The 19536-nt window shown below is 40.9% G+C and overlaps 1 non-coding gene across 1 annotated transcript; it reads left to right on the plus strand.

Moving 5' to 3' along the window:
* The first annotated feature begins 489 nt into the window (after positions 1-489).
* On the plus strand, positions 490-561 carry TRNAC-ACA (transfer RNA cysteine (anticodon ACA)). The gene has a single exon. It is a non-coding gene; the product is annotated as a tRNA-Cys (tRNA).
* The last annotated feature ends 18975 nt before the right edge of the window (positions 562-19536 follow it).

Genomic DNA, 19536 nt, shown 5'->3' on the forward strand with positions numbered 1-19536 from the left:
TGGCCAAAAAAATTAAAACATAAAACAGAAGCAATGTTGTAACAAATTAAAGAAAGACTTTATGAAAAAAAACAATTTTTAAAAAAACAATTAAAAAAAGAGAGAGAATTACACATGTATTCATCCCGGGCAAATCATTATTGATTTTTTTTTAAATTAATCAGATATATGATTTTCCCAAATTCCCTAGGTAATATAGCCAGCCATCCCATGATTCTTTGCAATTTCCCTGGGAGGTAAGGCTTTAAGAGTTCTCCATTTGACTAGACAGAAACTCACAGAAAGGAAAGAGAGCTGGAAGAAGCTCGAGAGAAGAGGAAGGAGAGAGCTAAGCAAAGAAGACAGGAAAATGCAACCAGTCGGGAAGAAAAAACGATCCTCATGAACCAGAGCTTACAGTTCCCTTCAAGTCCAAGGCCTTTACAACATCAAACTTCTAGAGAAGGTCATCCAGTTTTGTGGAATGGGTGAGGGATCATTTCTTCCATTTCCCTGGTGGCTCAGATGGTAGAGAATCTGCCTACAATGCAGGAGACCCAGGTTCGATCCCTGGGTTGGGAAGATCCCCTGGAGAAGGGAAGGGCAACCCACTCCAGTATTCTTGCCTGGAGAATTCCATGGACAGAGGAGCCTGGTGAACTACAGTCCAAGGGGTTGCAACAAGTTGGACATGACTGAGTGACTAACACAAAAAATTTTAAGAAATTTCAATAGAAGAATGGCCTTTGGGGGGTCTTGGAAATTTGTCATTTAATTTCTATTTACATGAAGATCAGGGGCCAGGGTAAATCAAAGATGCTAAACTGAGGCAGGAGAAGGGAAAATTAGAAAATTGGGTGTGGAGGGTGAGGACGAGACTAGAGAGGAGATGGCGCCCCAGGACAGCATTTTTCAAATTTGCAGACTTTCACTAAGCCGTCGTCCCCACCCACATGCTCACTCTGTTCCTAACAGCATCTTCATCAATTAAGATTCTTGGAGACTGGCAGGCTCCAAGATCAACAGTACCATCCACATACTCACTATTCCACTGGCAAGACGAACAATTCCGAATATTAAAAGTAAAGTGACACATTCTGCCATGTCTTTTGTATACAGACAGCTGAAGCCGCCTGAAAGTTTGGCACCAAAAGGCCAAGTACCATATTTTCAGCCACCCACACGCCAAACCCCATAATAACTACAGGCTCGAGATGTAAAATTTTCAGACATTTGCAGCAAAGGAAAACTAATAGTCATGTTTCTTCATGTGCTTCCTTTCCTAACAGGGCAGTTTCTCAACTTTCAAACCTCATCAGCGTAAGCAAGACAGAACAAAGGGTGCTGAGGAGATATTTTCACCAGATGTCAAGTGGTGCTTATTTATTTTAAACAGAAAACCCCACTTCGTACATTTTGGTTCATTTACTGGTATCCGCTCTGTAACAAGTATTTTTTATGAGTTAAAAAGCTGCCACCAGTGCACTTAAGTTACCACAGGGCTTCGGGAAAGTCTGTTAGCTCAGACTAAATATTGCTCTTTTTGCTTCTGGTTGCAATGTAAATTCCACCCCCATCCTTTGCCTATAACGGGAGAAAAACATTGTCACTAAAGTCATTACCAGGGCTCACACTTAGTCCTTCTTCTGTGTTCGTATCTAGAAGTAAAGATGTTCAGTTCACTGAACTTTTTAAGGTACAATGTGAATAATTTAAGCTACGAGGTAACTGATTTTCTCAAAGACACCAACAGAAACCTTACTACAGTCGACCCTCCCTATCTGCTGAAAGGACTGTAGACTACTTTATCGTCTGACTATAATTCCCTTCTGCATGAATATTTGGGCTCCTATGACCTGAAAGAGCCATAAAAACCTAAAGGCCGAGAGTTTATGTAGCCCAGGCAGTGAGGATAATAAAATGGTTAATGCAACACTCCTCTGAGCTTCTGAGAATAAAGAAAATGTTACATAGTTCTTTTTAATAAAGGCCTGGATAGCCTTCATTCTGCCCAACTGTAATTTTAGATCAGATCTGTGTCAAGGAGTGCCTCCACAATCAAAGACGAGATGTTTGAGGTACCCTAGACAGAGATCTCTCCTTGCACACCATAGGCAAATATATGAGGCACGTATTCCTAGATTGGGCTTCCCAGATGGCTCAGTGATAAAGAATCTGCCTCCCAATGCAGGTGATGCAGGTTTGATCCCTGGGTTGGGAAGATCCCCTGAAAGAGGGCATGGCAACCCACTCCAGTATCCCTGCCTGGGAAATCCCATGGACAGAGGAACTTGTTGGGCTCCATGGGGTCGCAACAAGTCAGACAAGACTTAGCGACGAAACAACAGCAACAACATCCCCAGATTATCAAGTCATCAAGCCACATTCTACAGACCAGAGTACAGATCCTCTTAAAAGTACAATAGATCAAGAATGTTTGTAAGGAGAACGTTCAACAAGCACAGAAACGGATCTGGGCATTTTCTGGTAGTGCAGGCTCTTGATGTAAGAAGTAACCTGTCAGCAGAGAACGGTTTGAGGCATAATTGAGGGTAGGCTTTAGGATAGGGTCAAGAACATTTGGACAATGAAAGAGGAGCCCTGACTAAGCTTGTACAGACTATTCACTTAGTTATACTTGCAGAAGGATTTACACCAATTCTGGGATGAGGAGAAATTGGCAGATTAAACCAGCAGCACTGTATGCCATCTATAATACACTGTACATAATTTTATTTAATATAATTTTTCAGCAAAGTGTCACAGTTCTCATCTCAAACTATGCTTTATTCATATTTGTTCTTTTTCAAACCCAATAATTCATTCAAGTTTATGTTTTACTTAGAAAACTGGATTAAAAGGGGTCAAAATATTGTTATAGTGAAGATTTAGATATCTTTATTTATCAGATATCCATAAATGGAGTAGCACAGATATCCTTTGTTAAAGTAGCATCTCTTACAGAATGATAACTTCCATTTCTCTTAGCTTGGTGACTCATATTTCCTGAGAAGACTTATCACCACAAAACATCTGGAAATATGGATCGTTTTTTTTCTTAGTCATTATAAAGGAATATCTAAGTTCACAAAAGAAATAAGCAAAACCTCTAGGGGACAAAAATAAAGAGAAAATTGAAAACCAGAGTGGTAAGTGATCTCTGAGCTTTTCACTGCTTTGAGAACACCAGAAATGCATGAAATTACCAATTTCTCCACATCCTTACCAACATTTGTTGCCATCTCTGTTGTTTTAGCAACCTTAGTGAGTGTGAAGGGCCTTCTGTGGTTTTGATTATCTTTCCTGTAATGATTAACAATCTGAAGCATCTTTTCATGTGCCTCTTGGATGTTTCTATATCTCCTGGGGAGAAATGTCTACTCAAATCATTTGCTTATTTTTTTTTAATTGGATTATTTGTCTTTTTGTTGTTCATTTGTAAGAGTTCTTTATAAATTCTCAATACAAGTCCCTTATCAAATGTTATTTTTGCAATTATTTCCTTCCATTTTGTAGATTATCTTTTCACTTCTTTATAGTGTCTATTGAGGCACCATGTTTTTAATTTTTTAAATAGCTTTTATTATTTGAAGCAATTTTAGGTTCACAGTAACTGAGTGTCCCCTACTCAGGCATGGCCTCCTCCATTATCAACATCCCCTCACCAAGGGGTACATTTGTTACAACTGATGAGCCTACAATGACACCACTATCACCAAACATTCATAGTTCCCATTACAGTTCATTCTTTGTATTGTATATTCTATTGGTTTGGAGATATATATATATTATGGGCTTCCCAGGTGGCTCCGTGGTAGAGAATCTGCCTGCCAAGCAGGAGACCCAGATCTGATCTTTGGATTGGGAGTATCTCATGAAGAAGGAAATGGCAACCCATTCTAGTATTCTTGTCTGGGAAATCCCCTGGACAGAGGAGCCTGGCGGGCCATAGTCCATGGGATCACAAAAGAGTCGGACACAACTTAGCATCTAAACAGCAGCAGCAGCAGACAGCATTATAGCACCATACGGAGTAGTTTCACTGCCCTAAAAATCCTCTTTGCTCCACCTGTTCATCTACATGTGCTGTGCTTAGTCGTTCAGTCATGCCTGACTCTTGTGACCTCCTGGACTGTAACCCATCAGGCTCCTCTGTCCATGAGATTTCCCAGGCAAGAATACTGGAGTGGGTTTCCATATCCTCCTCCAGGGGATCTTTACAACCCAGGGACTGAACTTAGGTCTCCCACATTGCATGCAGATTCTTTACCGTCTGAGCCTCCAGGGAAGCCCAAGAATACTGGAGTGGGTAGCCTATCCCTTCCTTCTCCAGGGGATTTCCCAACCCAGGAATGGAACCAAGGTCTCCTGCATTGCAGGTGGATTCTTTACCAGCTGAGCTATCAGGGAAAACCCTATTCATCTATCCTTCCTGCTAAATCCTGACAACCACTGATCTTTTTATTGTCTTTATTGCCTCTTCCAGAATGTCATAGTGTTGGAATCATACCAAATGTGACCTTTTCAGATCGTTTTCGTTCATTTAGTAATAAGCATTTACACTCCCTCCATGACTTAACAGTGCATCACTTTCTGGTGCTGAACAACTACCTACTGGTCTGGATGTACTACAGTTTATTTATCCATTCACCTACGGGAAGGCATCTTCATTGCTTCTAAATTTTGACAATTATGAATACAGCTGCTGTAAACATCCATGTTTGGGGTTTTTGTGGGGACATAAGCTTTCAACTCCTTTGGGTAAACGCCAAGGAGCACGAGTGCTAGATAGGTAAGAGCATGCTTAGTTTTGTCAAATCATCTTCCAAGGCGGCCACCTGCATCTCCATGCTGTGGTCAGTCATGTCTGACTCTTTGAGACCCCATGGACTATAGTTCACCAGGCTCCTCTATCCATGGGATATTCTAGGCAAGAATACTGGATGGTTTGTCATTTTCTTCTCCAGGGGGTTCTTCCCAACCCAGGGATCGAACCTACGTCTCTTGTGTCTCCTGCATTGGCACGCAGATTCTTTTGCATACCCACCAGCAAAGAACAAGAGTACCTGTTACTCTAAAACCTCATGAGCATTTGGTGGTGTCTGTGTTCTGGACTTTGGCCATTTTAATAGATGTATAGTGATAGTTCATTGTTGTATTAATTGACCTTTTCCTGATGATACATGAGGTAGAGCATTTTTTCACATATTTATTTGTCATTTGTATACACTGTATACGTATGTAAGAGTACACCTTCTTTGGTGAGGTCTTTGATCAGTTTTTTTAATCAGGCTGTTTTTTTCCTATTGTTGAGTTTTAAGAGTTCTTAGCATATTTTGGCTAGCAGTCTTTTATCGGATGTGTCTTTTGTGAGTGTTCTCTCCATTCCAGTCTGTGGCTTGTCTTTTCATTCTCTTAACATTGTATTTTTCAGAGCAGAAGACTTTCATTTTAATGAAGTCCAAATCACCAATCCTTTCTTTCCTGGAGTGTGCCTTTAGTATTGCATCTAAAAAGTCATCACCATACTCACGGTCATCTTGATTCTCTCTTCTGTCACCATCAAGCAGTTTTATGGTTTTGCAGCTTACATTTAGTCCTGTGATCCATTTTGAGTTATTTTTTGTTGAAGCCCATGGTTAGATATTTTTATATGAATGTCCAGTTGTCCTAGCAGTGTTTATTGAAAAGACTACCTTGGCTCCATTGTTAAAGATCAGTTGATCATATTTATATGGATCTCTATTCTGTTCCATTAGCTTGTCTAATCATTCACCAATACCACTCTGTCTTTATGATTGTAGTTTCACAGTAAGCCTTGAAGTCAGCTAATGTTAGTCTTCCAACTTTATTCTTTTCCTTCAGTATTCAGTATTAGCTATTCTGGGTCTCTATTTCACTCTGCTAAGTAGAGATAATATTTTGACAACCTGGAAAACAAACAACCATGTAAGTCTGATTTCAAGAGGTTTTACCATAGTCAGTCTGTGTTGTTAAGTGTCTCCTGAGTGCATAGCTTTGCATTTTCCTTTGCAGAATATTAAATAACATGAAAATATTGATTCTTGCCCTCTAAGGGTTTACATTCTAGGGTATCTCATTCATTTGGGAGAAAAAAATTCTTTCATTTTGAAAACAGTAGGCAGATGGTTTACTCCATTGGGTTCAGTTTCAAACAAACAAAAACATTTTTTGAGGTGTAGAGAAACTAAACGAAACAGATAAAAACATGTCAAGAGTTTTACATATAACTTGGCTCTATGGAAGCATTCAATATTAAGTGTTAAATATGTGTAATATTAACACATTTATTCTAAGTCATCAGTTTAACATTCTTCTCCAGTTTCTGAAAGTCCACTGAATTCAACAAGTATTTTTGCAGTACCTACAGTGTGCCTGATAGCTCAGACTTAAAAGAGTCTGCCTGCATTTCAGGAGACCCAGGTTCAGTCCCAGGGTCAGGAAGATCCCCTAGAGAAGGAAATGTCAACCCATTCCAGTATTCTTTCCTGAAGAATTTCATGGAGAGAGGAGGTTAGCAGGCTACAGTCCATGGGGTCACATAGAGTCAGACACAATTGAGCAACTAACATATTCACAATGTGCTTGGTTACTATTCAGAAATTCTGTCATCACTGGTTCACTTAATATCTGCTGAATACCTACTATGTGCCAGATACAATTTGAAGTACAGAGACAAGATGCTTGAAAAATACAACCTGTTTTGTATGTTTATTCAACATCAGGGGCATTGAATGGTTTTCTAAATCTAACACTAACAAATATACAAGGAAGTTTGAACTGTGTTTTATCTGACATTTTCACTTTTCAATGAAATATACTGAGCCAATATCAAAATGTGTATTATGCACATAGGAAAGCCCATGATGTGTATATCACAAGTGTCCAGAATTATGTGAAGACAGCCATGAACTATAGGGGGTTTCCCAGGTGGCACTAGTGGTAAAGAACCCACCTGCCAATGCAGGAGACAAAAGGAAGATCCCCTGGAGGAGGGCATGGCAACCCACTCCAGTATTCTTGCCTGGAGAATCCCATGGACAGAGAAGCCTTGCAGGCTACAGTCCATGGGGTCACAAAGAGTCAGACACTGCTGATGGGCTAACACGTTTTGAACCTCAGCACTATTTTGAGCAGGATAATGCTTTGCGGTAGATTATCCTATACATCATTAGACACAACTGAAGTGAATGAGCATGCACACATGTGAACTATAGATAGGATCAAAACCATGACAAAAATTCCACTCAGAACTTTTGTCCCTAAACACAAAATCCACACATGTTAGAACTGGGGTTAATTGATATTCTGTACATACATACAATACTTAAGGAAACATCTAAGCATACATAAAATAATAACAAATGCCCTTGGAAATTATTATATAGCAGCCTAAAGAAGAGATACATCCTGAAAGAAAATCTCCTAACAAGTCTCCCATTTAAGTTTACACACAGCAGCCAGAGGGAACTTTTGAAAACACAACCCTATTTATATCTCTTGCCTGCATAATACCTTCTCAATCCATTGCAATAAAATCTGTGATAAAAATTGTGATGGTTATCTTATGTGTCAACTTGACTGGACCACGGAGTACTGAGATATTTGGCTAAGCATTATTCTGGGTATGTCTGCAAAGGTGTTTCTAGATTAGATTAGTACATTAATGGGTAGTTAAGCAGACTGCCCTCCCCAATGTGAATGGAACTCATACAATTCACTGAGGCCCTGAACAGAACAAAAAGTTACTATCAAGACCTGCTAAAGGCTCAGATGACGGCTAGCATTTTTTAACAAAGTATTTTTCACTTTTACTTGATTGAAGGCAAGAAAAGGGAACAACAGAGGATGAGATGGTTGGATAGCATCACCTACTCAATGGATATGAGTTTGAGCAAACTCTGGGAGATGGTGAAGGACAGGGAAGCCTGGCATGCTGCAGTCCAAGGGGTCACAAAGAGTCAGACATGACTGAGTGACTGAACAATTTTTTACTTAAGGTAAGTACATTAGTTTTCTTAGACACAAGTCTGTTGCACAGTAAATAGGCTACAGTATAAACATAACTTTTATGTGTACTAGGAAACAAAAAAAATTCATATGGGTTGCTTTTTTGCAATGTTGACTTCATTGTGATGGTCTAGAACCGAACCTGCAATATCTCTGAGGTCTGCCTCTTGCTAGCTAGAGATTTATCTTATTGGTTCTGTTTCTCTGATGCCTAATACGACAGCCTAAACAACTGCATAATCGGCTCCTGCCTGCCTCCGGAGGTTGGCTGCACACAAACCAGCCTCTGCTCCTAGGACTCAGACACCCTGACCGTTCTCCTGATTCCCAGACTCTTCCAAAGGCCCTGTCAAAATCACAAGGAGACAACGCCTCTCACCTGTCAGATGGTTATCATCAAAAAGTCTGCATATGACAAATGGTGGCAAGGATATGGAGAGAAGGTAACTCTTGTACAATTTTAGTGGGAATATAAATTGCTGCAGTCACTATGGAAAATAATATGACAGTTTCTCAAGAAAAATAAAATAAATAAAACTACCATATGATCCAACAATTCCACTCCTGGGCATTTATCCAGAAAAAAATGAAAACACTATTGAAAAAGGTACATGCACCCACATTCACAGTAGCACTCTTTATAATAGTGAAGACATGGCAGCAACCTAAAGGCCCATCAACAGATGACTGGATAAAGAAAATGTTGGGTACATTTATATATACAAAGGAACACTACTCAGCTCTAAAAGAGAATGAAATTCTCCTATTTGCAGCAATACGGATGTACCTAGAGAATATTATGCTTAGTGAAATAAGTCAGACAAATATTGTATGATTTACATGCAGAATGTAAAATGTAATACAAATGTATATGTATGCAAGACAGACTTACAGATATAGAAAACAAACTAATGGTTACAAAGGGGAGAAGGAAGGGGGAGAAGCAAACAAGGGGTATGGGACTGAGCACAAACTACTACGTATAAAATAGATAAGCAACAAGGATACATTGTGGAGCACAGAGAATTAAAGCCACTATTTCGTAATAATTTTTAATGAAGCATAATCTATAAAAACACTGAATCACTAAGTTGTACACCTGAAACTAATATAACATTATAAATCAACTATAGTTCAACTTTTTTAAAAAAGTAAACTGTGTAAGATTCTGAGTTTGCCAGATGTTGGCCTCCTTGCTCTGCTCATCTCTGCTCAACATTGAACAGTCTATCACTTGTAGGTTCGGTCCTACTGGGTTTTGAGCCAACCATATACACCTGTACACACCTGTACAAAACTAGATTAGCCAGTGGACAAATCTCCTTGTATTTAGGCATGAGATGATGGCACCCCATCTGCAAAGATTATTGAGCATCCAACAGGGATGGACCTAAAGGTTATACTTAGTGAAGCAAGTTAGACAGAGAGCGACAAATATTATATGCTGCTCATTTATATGTGCAATCTAAAAAATAAGACAAATAAACAAATATACAAAATGGAAACAAACTCAAAGACACAGAAATTAAACTTATGGTCACTGAAGGGGGGAAGGGATAAAGTAGGGAGCATGGGATTAACATATACAAACTAGTATATATAAAATAAACAAGGATTTACTGTATAGCACAGGCAACTATATTCAACACCTTGCAATAACCTATAATGGAAAATAATCTGAAAAAAGTATGTATGTACATATAAATGCATCACTTTCCTGTACAATTGAAACTAATACAACATTGTAAATCAATTATACCTTAAAAGAAGAATGCAAAGAGAAAGAAAAGAAATACTGAGCATGCGTCCTATACCTATACCTTCATTTATATGTAAATTACCTACAAGTTATATTGTAGCTCTGTATGATACACATCATAAGACATATGTAAGAATACATTTTTTTATAAGAAAAAACCCCAATATAAATGGTAGTGCAGGTGTTTCTCTTCTTTGTGCCAATGAGTCACCGTGTGCACTCCCTGGGATGAATGGTCCCAGCTTGGAGGCCTCTGGAGGAGGCTCCTCTGGGAAGCCCCAGTTGTATGTTTCCCATCAGTGTGCCTGTGCTTCTGTGTCCTTGAGGTGCCCTCGGGTGTCCTCTTCCTACCTGCCCACCAAACGCAGGCCCCCTCTTCTGAACCCGACCGCTGCCCTGGACTCCCAAAACCTTAATTTGTTTGGTTTCCAGCCTCTTCCTCCTGGGAGCATGGCCTCTGCTTTTAAACTTAGCCACTGATGGGGATTTTGATCTTCAAACAGAGAGCATCTGCAGCCACATAGGGACCACTCACCTGGCTTGGTCACTGGCTCTACCTGGAAACTCATGTTATTTATATCACATCCTTCAAGGCCCTTGGCGACTACATTGCTGCTCCTCAGGAAGAAAGATGGGAGTTGTTCAAATAAAACAAGGGTCCAGTGCTGCACCATCAACAGTGGATTCTTCCCTTTCTCTGCTCCTCAGTCACATGATACCCAAGCGGAGCTGTGTCTTTCTGACAGTCTACAGCAGCACAAATCTGAGTTTTTATTATAATGCATGTCTAATATATCTTTGGTGTCAGTTGTATTGACTTTCTTATTAATCATTAGCATACTAATTAAATAAAAATTCATTTATTACCACATTTTAGATTAGATTGGCTTTTTCCCCCTTGATGCCATCTGGTGTGTCTTCTATCAGTACTGTCTCTTTCAAATATGCAATCTAAGGGTTATACAACTCTCTGAAAATGTACTAACTAATGCCACAGTTAAATGAATGCCTTAAAGGACAAGTAAAGGGTTTTTGAGCCTTCAGATATCAGTGATATGGGTCAGCTGTGAGTCTGATATCAATAATTAGAACAATCTAGAGGGCCAAGAAACTCCAGAGGTACAGAATTCTCTAAAATCAGGAGGAAGGGCCTGAGACTTCTGGCCTTGGCTCCTCTTCTCGCTCTTGTTTTGTTTAGTCACTAAATCATGTCCAACTCTTTGCAACCCCGTGGACTGAAGCAAGTTAGATTTTCCTGTCCCTCACTATCTCCTGGTTTGCTCACACTCATGTCTATTGAGTTGGTGATGCCATCGAACCATCTCATCCTCTGTCGGCCCCTTTCCCTCCTGCCCTCAATCTTTCCCAGCATCAGGGGCTCCCCTGGTGGCTCAGACGGTAAAGAATCTGCCAGGAGTGCAGGAGATCTGCATTCGATTCCTGGGTCAGGAGCATCCCCTGGAGAACAGAATGGCAACCCACTCCAGTATTCTTGCATGGAGAATTCTATGGACAGAGGAGTCTGAAGGGCTACAGTCCATGAGGTCACAGAGTCAGACACAACTGAGGGACTAACACTTCTCACTCTAAAATCCTGTTTGTCTTGAAATTCTCAATGCTGCCAAAACCAAAGGAAAAATATAAGAGGACCTAAAAAGGACTTTACCTTCAGTCCAGTGGTTAAGATGCTGAGCTCCTTATGCAGGAGACCTGGGTTTTATCCCTGGATGGAGAACTAAGATCCTGCCTACTGCATGGAACAGTCAAAATAAATAAATAAATATTTTTTAAAATTTAAAGAGACACCAAGTTCTTAAAATGTAAATTTTTTTTAAAGTTGCAAAAAGTAAAAAAATGAAGACTTAAGAAAATATTATTCTCAAAGTTTTATGTCTACAGTTCATGAAGTCTGTTTAAATTTGATTCTCTCAAAGGAAATACTGCAATCAAGAAATGAAGAAAAGGAAGTTAAATCAAAGAAGCAATGGCAAAAGAGTTCAAAAAACAAAACACGAAGTATTCTAAACAGGTAGCTTTCACTACATTGCCACAAAGGAACACTGAGAATGAAAACATAACATTGAGAATAAAAATATGATCATATTAAACAATTACTTTATCAGTTCAGTTCAGTTGCTCAGTCATGTCTGACTCTTTACAACTCCATGAATTGCAACACGCCAGGCCTCCCTGTCCATCACCAACTCCCGGAGTTCACTCAAACTCACGTCCATCGAATCAGTGATGCCATCCAGCCATCTCATTCTCTGTCATCCCCTTCTCCTCCTGCACCCAATCCCTCCCAGCATCAGAGTCTTTTCCAATGAGTCAACTCTTTGCATGAGGTGGCTAGAGTACTAGAGTTTCAGCTTTAGCATCATTCCTTCCAAAGAACACCCAGGACTGATCTCCTTTAGAGTGAACTGGTTGGATCTCCTTGCAGTCCAAGGGACTCTCAAGAGTCTTCTCCAACACCACAGTTCGAAAGCATCAATTCTTCAGTGCTCAGCTTTCTTCACAGTCCAACTCTCACATCCATACATGACTACTGGAAAAACCTTAGCCTTGACTAGACGGACCTTTGTTGGCAAAGTAATGTCTCTGCTTTTGCATATGCTATCTAGGTTGGTCATAACTTTCCTTCCAAGGAGTAAGTGTCTTTTAATTTCATGGCTGCAATCACCATCTGCAATGATTTTGGAGCCCCAAAAAATAAAGTCTGCCACTGTTTCCACTGTTTCCCTATCTATTTGCCATGAAGTGATGGGACCAGATGCCATGATCTTCGTTTTCTGAATGTTGAGCTTGAAGCCAACTTTTTCGCTCTCTTCTTTCACTTTCATCAAGAAGCTTTTTAATATCTCAACTTAAATTTGATAAGCCAGAAATCCATGAGGAAAAATCCAAGGGTAGATAAAACCATGGCCAGAAGAAGTGAAAATAAAATAGGAATGTTCACCAACACTGCATTACTTCAACAAGGGATATTTTATTATTAGAGCATATCAGTGGGGATAAAACCACTTCCAGTTTGAACTATACTTTTCAATTCTTGAATTTCTAGTTCACTCTCTTTCAAATTTGCAATATCACTTTTCATCATTTTCAGTCTCCTAATGAAATGTTTCAGATGGAGATTTATCTTCAAAAGCACAAAGAAACATGGTTTATGTCAGTCTGCCTCTGGGGATTATAGTGTCCAGATGTCCCATGGATTTGCTTCTGCACTCTGTTGTTTATACTGGTTCTTAGTCATGTTTTCTTGTCTCCTTGTGCGCCTAGTAAATCTTTAGTAGTGTAATAAACATCATAGTTGGAAAAAAAAAAACAACTACCATAACCATTGGAAGCTGAGGATAATCTTTGTCTGCCTCCAAAAGAATTTCATCTGCTTCATTTGAAGTTTGGGGGGTTCCCTGCACAACCTGATTCCTGGCTGGAATCCATGCAAGAGATGGTTTATGTCTGATTGACTCTCACTCCTGGGGTGCAGGCTTCTGGATAGTCCCATCCATAACTTGGATGCTCCCACAGACTCTTCCCTCTTGATATCACTGGGCTCTGAGTGGGGCTTTTGACCCCCGGGCACTGTGAGGTTACTGCAAGCACTACTTAGCCTCTTGGCCACCTACTGTGGGTTGGCAAATGCTCCCCCACAAAGCAAAGGTGATCTCAATGCCAGGATCATGTTTCTGAATTTCTGTCTTCTTCCAGGTCTTGGTAACATAATTATTTACTATCTTTGGCAGGAAAGCTATGACAAACCTAGACACCATATTAAAAAGCAGAGACATCACTTTGCCAACAAAGGTCCATATAGTCAAAGCTATGGTCTTTCCAGCAGTCATGTACAGATGTGAGAGTTGGACCACAAAGAAAGCTGAGTGCCAAAAAACTGATGCTTTCAAATTCTTCCCAGTGCCACCTGGGAAACCCAGTCTACTAATATTAGTATAAAATATTGGAAGGTGGTAGGTATTACAGAAAATAGTAGACCTTGGGAGAAGACTTGGAGAGTTAGGACAAGAAGATGACTTACAAATTTCTACAAGGTGATCGGAGTAGACTTCATCAAAAAGATGAAATTTCAGCAAAGACTTGAAGGTGGTGAGGGAATTACCCATGTGTACATCTTGGGACAGAGGGAACAGCTAGTGGGAAGACCCTAAGCTAAGACTGTGCCCACTGGATTATGAAACTTCAGAGAAGCCATATGGCTTTCAAACTGTGGTGTTGGAGAAGACTCTTGAGAGTCCCTTGGAGAGCAAGGAGATCAAACCAGTCAATCATAAAGGAAATCAACCCTGAATATTCATTGCAAGGACTGATGCTGAAGCTCCAACACTTTGGCCACCTGATGCAAAGAGCCCACTCATTGGAAAAGACCCTGATGCTGGGAAAGATTAAGGGCAGGAGGAGAAGGGAGTGACAGAGAAGGAGATGGTTAGATGGCATCACTGACTCAACAGACATGAGTTTGAGCAAACTCTAGGAGATAGTGAAGGACAGGGAAGCCTGACATGCTGCAGTCCTTAGGGTCCCAAAGAGTTGGACACAACAGAGCGACTAAACAACAACAACAACATAGGACTACAGGGGAATAAGAGGGGGCAGGAGGAAGAAAGGATGAGTTAAGAGACCATACGGTGAGTGTGTGGGGCAGGTTCTACAGGGCCTCATGGCCACTTCAGTTTTCACCTTGAGTGTAACAGGGAGCATTATACTGAACAGAGAAGAGGCTTGACTATTCTGGGTGAGGTGTTGGAGACAAATGAAAGGAAAAACAGGAGACCAGATAGCAGCCCCTGAAGCAACACAGAAAACAGACTGCACTGTCTCCATACACTCGGCATGTATTCTCAAGGGACAATCAAAAAGATTCTGATACATTAGATGTGGAGTGTGAGGAAAAAAAGATAAAAGGATGCAAGTTTAAGTCTTAAGATTTTTGGTCTGGAGACTTCCCTGGTGGTCCTGTGGTTAAGACTCTACACTTCCACTGCAAGGAACATGGGGTCAGTCCCTGGTCGGGGAACTAAGATCCCACCTGCTGTGCAGTGTGGCCAAAAATTTTCTTTTAAAAAAAGATTTTTGCTCTAAGCCACCAGAAAAATGGATCTATCATCTACTGAGAAGGAGAAGGCAGAGGGTGGACCAGAAAGGCAGAGGGAGACCAGAAAGGCAGTTTGGGTTGAGTTTGACGTGTCAACCAGACAATGGAGACATACGTCCAAGTCAGATATTTGAATCAGGAGATGAAGAGAGAAATCTGAACTGAAAATAGAAGCTTGAAACCTGTAAGCTAACAGCTTCTATTTACAGCCATGGGACTTAATGAGATTCCCTGGGGGAATGAAAATAGAGAAAAAGAAGATAACAAGAACTGAGAGCACTCAAACATTAAGAGATCCCAATATCACTCTTAATTGTTAATTTTGGAGTTAAAAAAGAAAAGTTGAATGAAGGCTCATTGGAGGGCAATTGGAGGACAACAGGAGAGAATATAAGAAATCAGGAAAACACAGGAAACAGGGCCAATAATTGTTTACTTTTTTAGCCACTTCTTGCCAGATACTTTACCTCTCTCCACATGGCTCTTCTATTTTCTCAGAGTTAGAAGTGGATGTTCTGGAGGGACTTGAGGGGGAGCTTTTTTAATAATAAAATTTAGATTTTTTTTTTTTAATTTTACTGGAGTATAGTTGCTTTACAATGTTGTGTTAGTTTCTACCACACAGCAAAGTGAATGAATCAGCCATAAGTATACATGTATCTCCTCTTTTTTGGATTTCCTTCTCATTTAGGTCACCACAGAGCATTGAATAGAGTTCCTTGTGCTATACAGTAGGTTCTTATTAGTTATATATTTCATATACAACATTAATCGTGTATATATGGCAATCCCAATCTCGCATTTCCTTAGCTATTTCTGGGACCATCAGCACAGCACACTTCAGAAATCTCTTAAAGTCCAAAGGACATTTTCAGAATCAGTAGAGACAGAAGAGACAGGGAGTTAAGTCCTTCTTCCTACTAACTCCACAGTCAAAAAACTGGCCCTGTGCAAATTTGTGAAGGTGAACTTCATCTCCAAGATGATGCCAAGTCCCTCTCTCTATCCCCTCCTCCATCCAGTGACCCCCAAATCTTCAATCTCTGCAGGTCCACAGTGACCTTTTACTGACCCCAATCCAATACCTCTGATGCCCCAAACTCCTAATACATCACTCAGTTCAGTTCAGTCACTCAGTAACATCCGACTCTTTGCGACCTCATGGACTGCAGCACCCCAGGCCTCCCTGTCCATCACCAACTCCCAGAGCTTACCTCTGTCCATAGAGTCAGTGATGCCACCCAACCATCTCATCCTCTGTCGTCTCCTTCTCCCCCTGCCTTCAATCTTTCCCAGAATCGGGGTCTTTTCCAGTGAAAGACCTATGGCAGTTCTTCACATAAGGTGGCCATTAGATTTTCAGCTTCAGCATCAGTCCTTCCAAGGATATTCAGGACTGATTTCCCTTAGGCTTGACTCCTTGCAGCCCAAGGGACTCTCAACAGTCTTTTCCAACATCACAGTTCAAAAGCATCAATTCTTCAGCACTCAGCCTTCTTTATGGTCCAACTCTCACATCCATACATGACTACTGGAAAAACTATAGTTTTGACTAGATGGACTTTTGTTGGCAAAGTAATGTCTCTGCTTTTTAATATGCTGTCTAGGTTGGTCATAGCTTTTCTTCCAAGGAACAAGCATCTTTTAATTTCATGGCTGCAGTCACCATCTTCAGTGATTTTTCAGTTCAGTTCAGTTCAGTCGCTCAGTCATGTCTGACTCTTTGCAACCCCATGGATTGCAGCACACCAGGCCTCCAACTCCTGGAGTTTACCCAAACTCATATCCATTTCATTGGTGATGTCATCCAACCATCTCATTCTCTGTCGTCCCCTTCTCCCACCTTCAATCTTTCCCAGCATCAGGGTCTTTTCAAATGAGTCAGTTCTTCGCATCAGGTGGCCAAAGTATTGGAGTTTCAGCTTCTTCCCCAACATCTCCAAGGAGCAAGCGTCTTTTAATTTCATGGTGGCAGTCACCATCTGCAGTGAATTTAGAGCCCCCCAAAATAAAGTCTGTCACTGTTTCCACTGTTTCCCCATCTATTTGCCATGAAGTGATGGGACCAGATGCCTTGATCTTCATTTCCTGAATGTTGAGGTTTTAAGCCAATTTTCTCACTCTCCTCTTTTCACTTTCATCAAGAGGCTCTTAAGTTCTTCGCTTTCTGCCATAAAGATTGTGTCATCTGAGTATCTGAGGTTATTGATATTTCTCCCAGCAATCTTGATTCCAGCTTGTGCGTCATCTGGCCCAGTGTTTCTCGTGATGTACTCTGCGTATAAATTGAATAAGCAGGTTGACAATATACAGCCTTGACGTAATCCTTTCCTGATTTGGAACCAGTCTGTTGTTCCACGTCCAGTTCTAACTGTTGCTTCTTGACCTGCATACAGATTTCTAAGGAATACAATTCATATACATCACTCCTATCCATCAAATCTGACCTGCTTTGTGTCTCAGGACTTTATATTCTTACACTCCGCTAGGCAGCAAAGGTGCTATCTTCAGACAGGGATTTGGCATGCAATTCCTCTCTCCTTCCCGGATGGCTGTAGTGGTAAAGAACCTGTTTGCCAATGCAGGAGACAGAGGAGTTTGATCCCTGGGTGAGGAAGAGCCCCTGGAGACCCTTATGGCAGAAAGCAAATAAGAACTAAAGAGCTTCTTGATAAAAGTGAAAGAGCAGAGTGAAAAAGTTGGCTTAATACTCAACATTCAGAAAACGAAGGTCATGGCATCTGGTCCATCACTTCGTGGCAAATAGATGGGGAAACAGTGGAAAGAGTGACGGACTTTATTTTGGGGGGCTCCAAAATCACTGAAGACGGTGACTGCAGCCATGAAATTAAAAGACGCCTACTCCTTGGAAGAAAAGTTATGACCAACCTAGACAGCATATTAAAAAGCAGAGACATTACTTTGCCAACAAAGGTCCATCTAGTCAAAGATATGGCTTTCCCAGAAGTCATGTATGGATGTGAGAGTTGGACTATAAAGAAAGCTGAACACTGAAGAATTGATGCTTTTGAACTGTGGTGTTGGAGAAGACTATTGAGAGTCCCTTGGACTGCAAGGAGATCCAACAAGTCCATCCTAAAGAAAATCAATCCTGAATATTCACTGGAAGGACTGATGCTGAAGCTCCAATACTTTGGCCACCTGATGCAAAGAGCTAACTCGTTTGAAAAGACCCTGAGACTTCCCTGGTGGCTCAGAGGTTAAAGCGTCTGCCTCCAATGCGGGAGACCCGGGTTCAATCCCTGGGGCGGGAAGATCCCCTGGAGAAGGAAACGGTAACCCACTCCAATATTCTTGCCTGGAGAATCCCATGGATGGAGAAGCCTGGTAGGCTACAGTCCATGGGGTCGCAAAGAGTTGGACATGACTGAGCGACTTCACCCTTCACCTTGATGCTGGTAAAGATTGAAAGTGGGAGGAGAAGGGGACAACAAAGGATAGGATAGTTGGATGGCATCACCAACTCAAAGGACATGAGTTTGAGTAAACTCCAGGAGTTGGTGATGGACAGGGAGGCCTGGCGTGCCATAGTCCATGGGGTTGCAAAGAATCAGACACAACTGAGCGACTGAACTGAACTGGGCTTTCCTGGTGGCCCAGACGGTAAAGCGTCTGCCTACAATGTGGGAGACCCGGGTTTGATCCCTGGGTCGGGAAGATCCCCTGGAGAAGGAAATGGTAACCCAATCCAGTACTCTTGCCTGGAAAATTCCATGGACGGAGGACCTTGGTAGGCTACGCTACAGTCCATGAGATGGCAAAGAGTCAGACACAACTGAGCAACTTCACTTTCTTTCTTTTTTTCTCAAAACTACAAAACGGATTAAAATGAATACAGCAGGGATTTTCTGGAACAATGGCAAAGCTTCACAGTAGAAGTGAAAAAAGGGACAAGCACACTCGTATGCAAGAGGTCTTGCTGAAACCATTCAGGAACGATTCTATTCATGCAACTTATCACCCAGCCAGCAGAGGCTGGGCAGTCACCCTACTTGGTATATCTCAGGGTCTTTTTAACTACTTGACTATTACTGAGCTCATATTATGAAATGAACTGATTACCAGCTACTTTAGACAATCATTTCCTGTATTAGGTTGAATTATGAGTAATGGCCTTTTTGAAGGTAAGAAATTGTCAAATATGGGCTTTTCAATTTGGTTTGATCTAATAAACATATGTACACATTTAGTTTATTACACAGACATAGCTATATTGTGTTTTTGTTAATAAAAATCTACCATTTTTCTTACCATTTGTGATTGCATAAATCTGCGTGTTACTGGAAGACATGTCTTCTTGAAAGTGAATGGGTTCAGCAAAGTGCTTTCTACAAAATGCCTTCTGTAAAAGAGCTAGGGGTTATAAGGTTGGTAATTTAAGGCAAAAATTCTAATCGAGGCTGACTTCAGCTGTAAGAATCTTGGCCACATGAGGAAGCCTTTCTTGCAATCCTGTTTGATCCTTTCAAGCTCATTTCATAGAAGTAATTAATGTTTTCATCTTGGCAGTGGAAGGGACCTTGATGCTGGGAAAGACTGAGGACAGGAGGAGAAGAGGGCGACAGAGAAGATGGTTGGATGGCTCACAGGTTCAGTGGACATGAATTTGAGCAAATTCTGGGAGACGGTGAAG

Source organism: Budorcas taxicolor, chromosome 14, assembly GCF_023091745.1.
Source record: "Budorcas taxicolor isolate Tak-1 chromosome 14, Takin1.1, whole genome shotgun sequence".
Lineage (NCBI taxonomy): Eukaryota > Metazoa > Chordata > Mammalia > Artiodactyla > Bovidae > Budorcas > Budorcas taxicolor.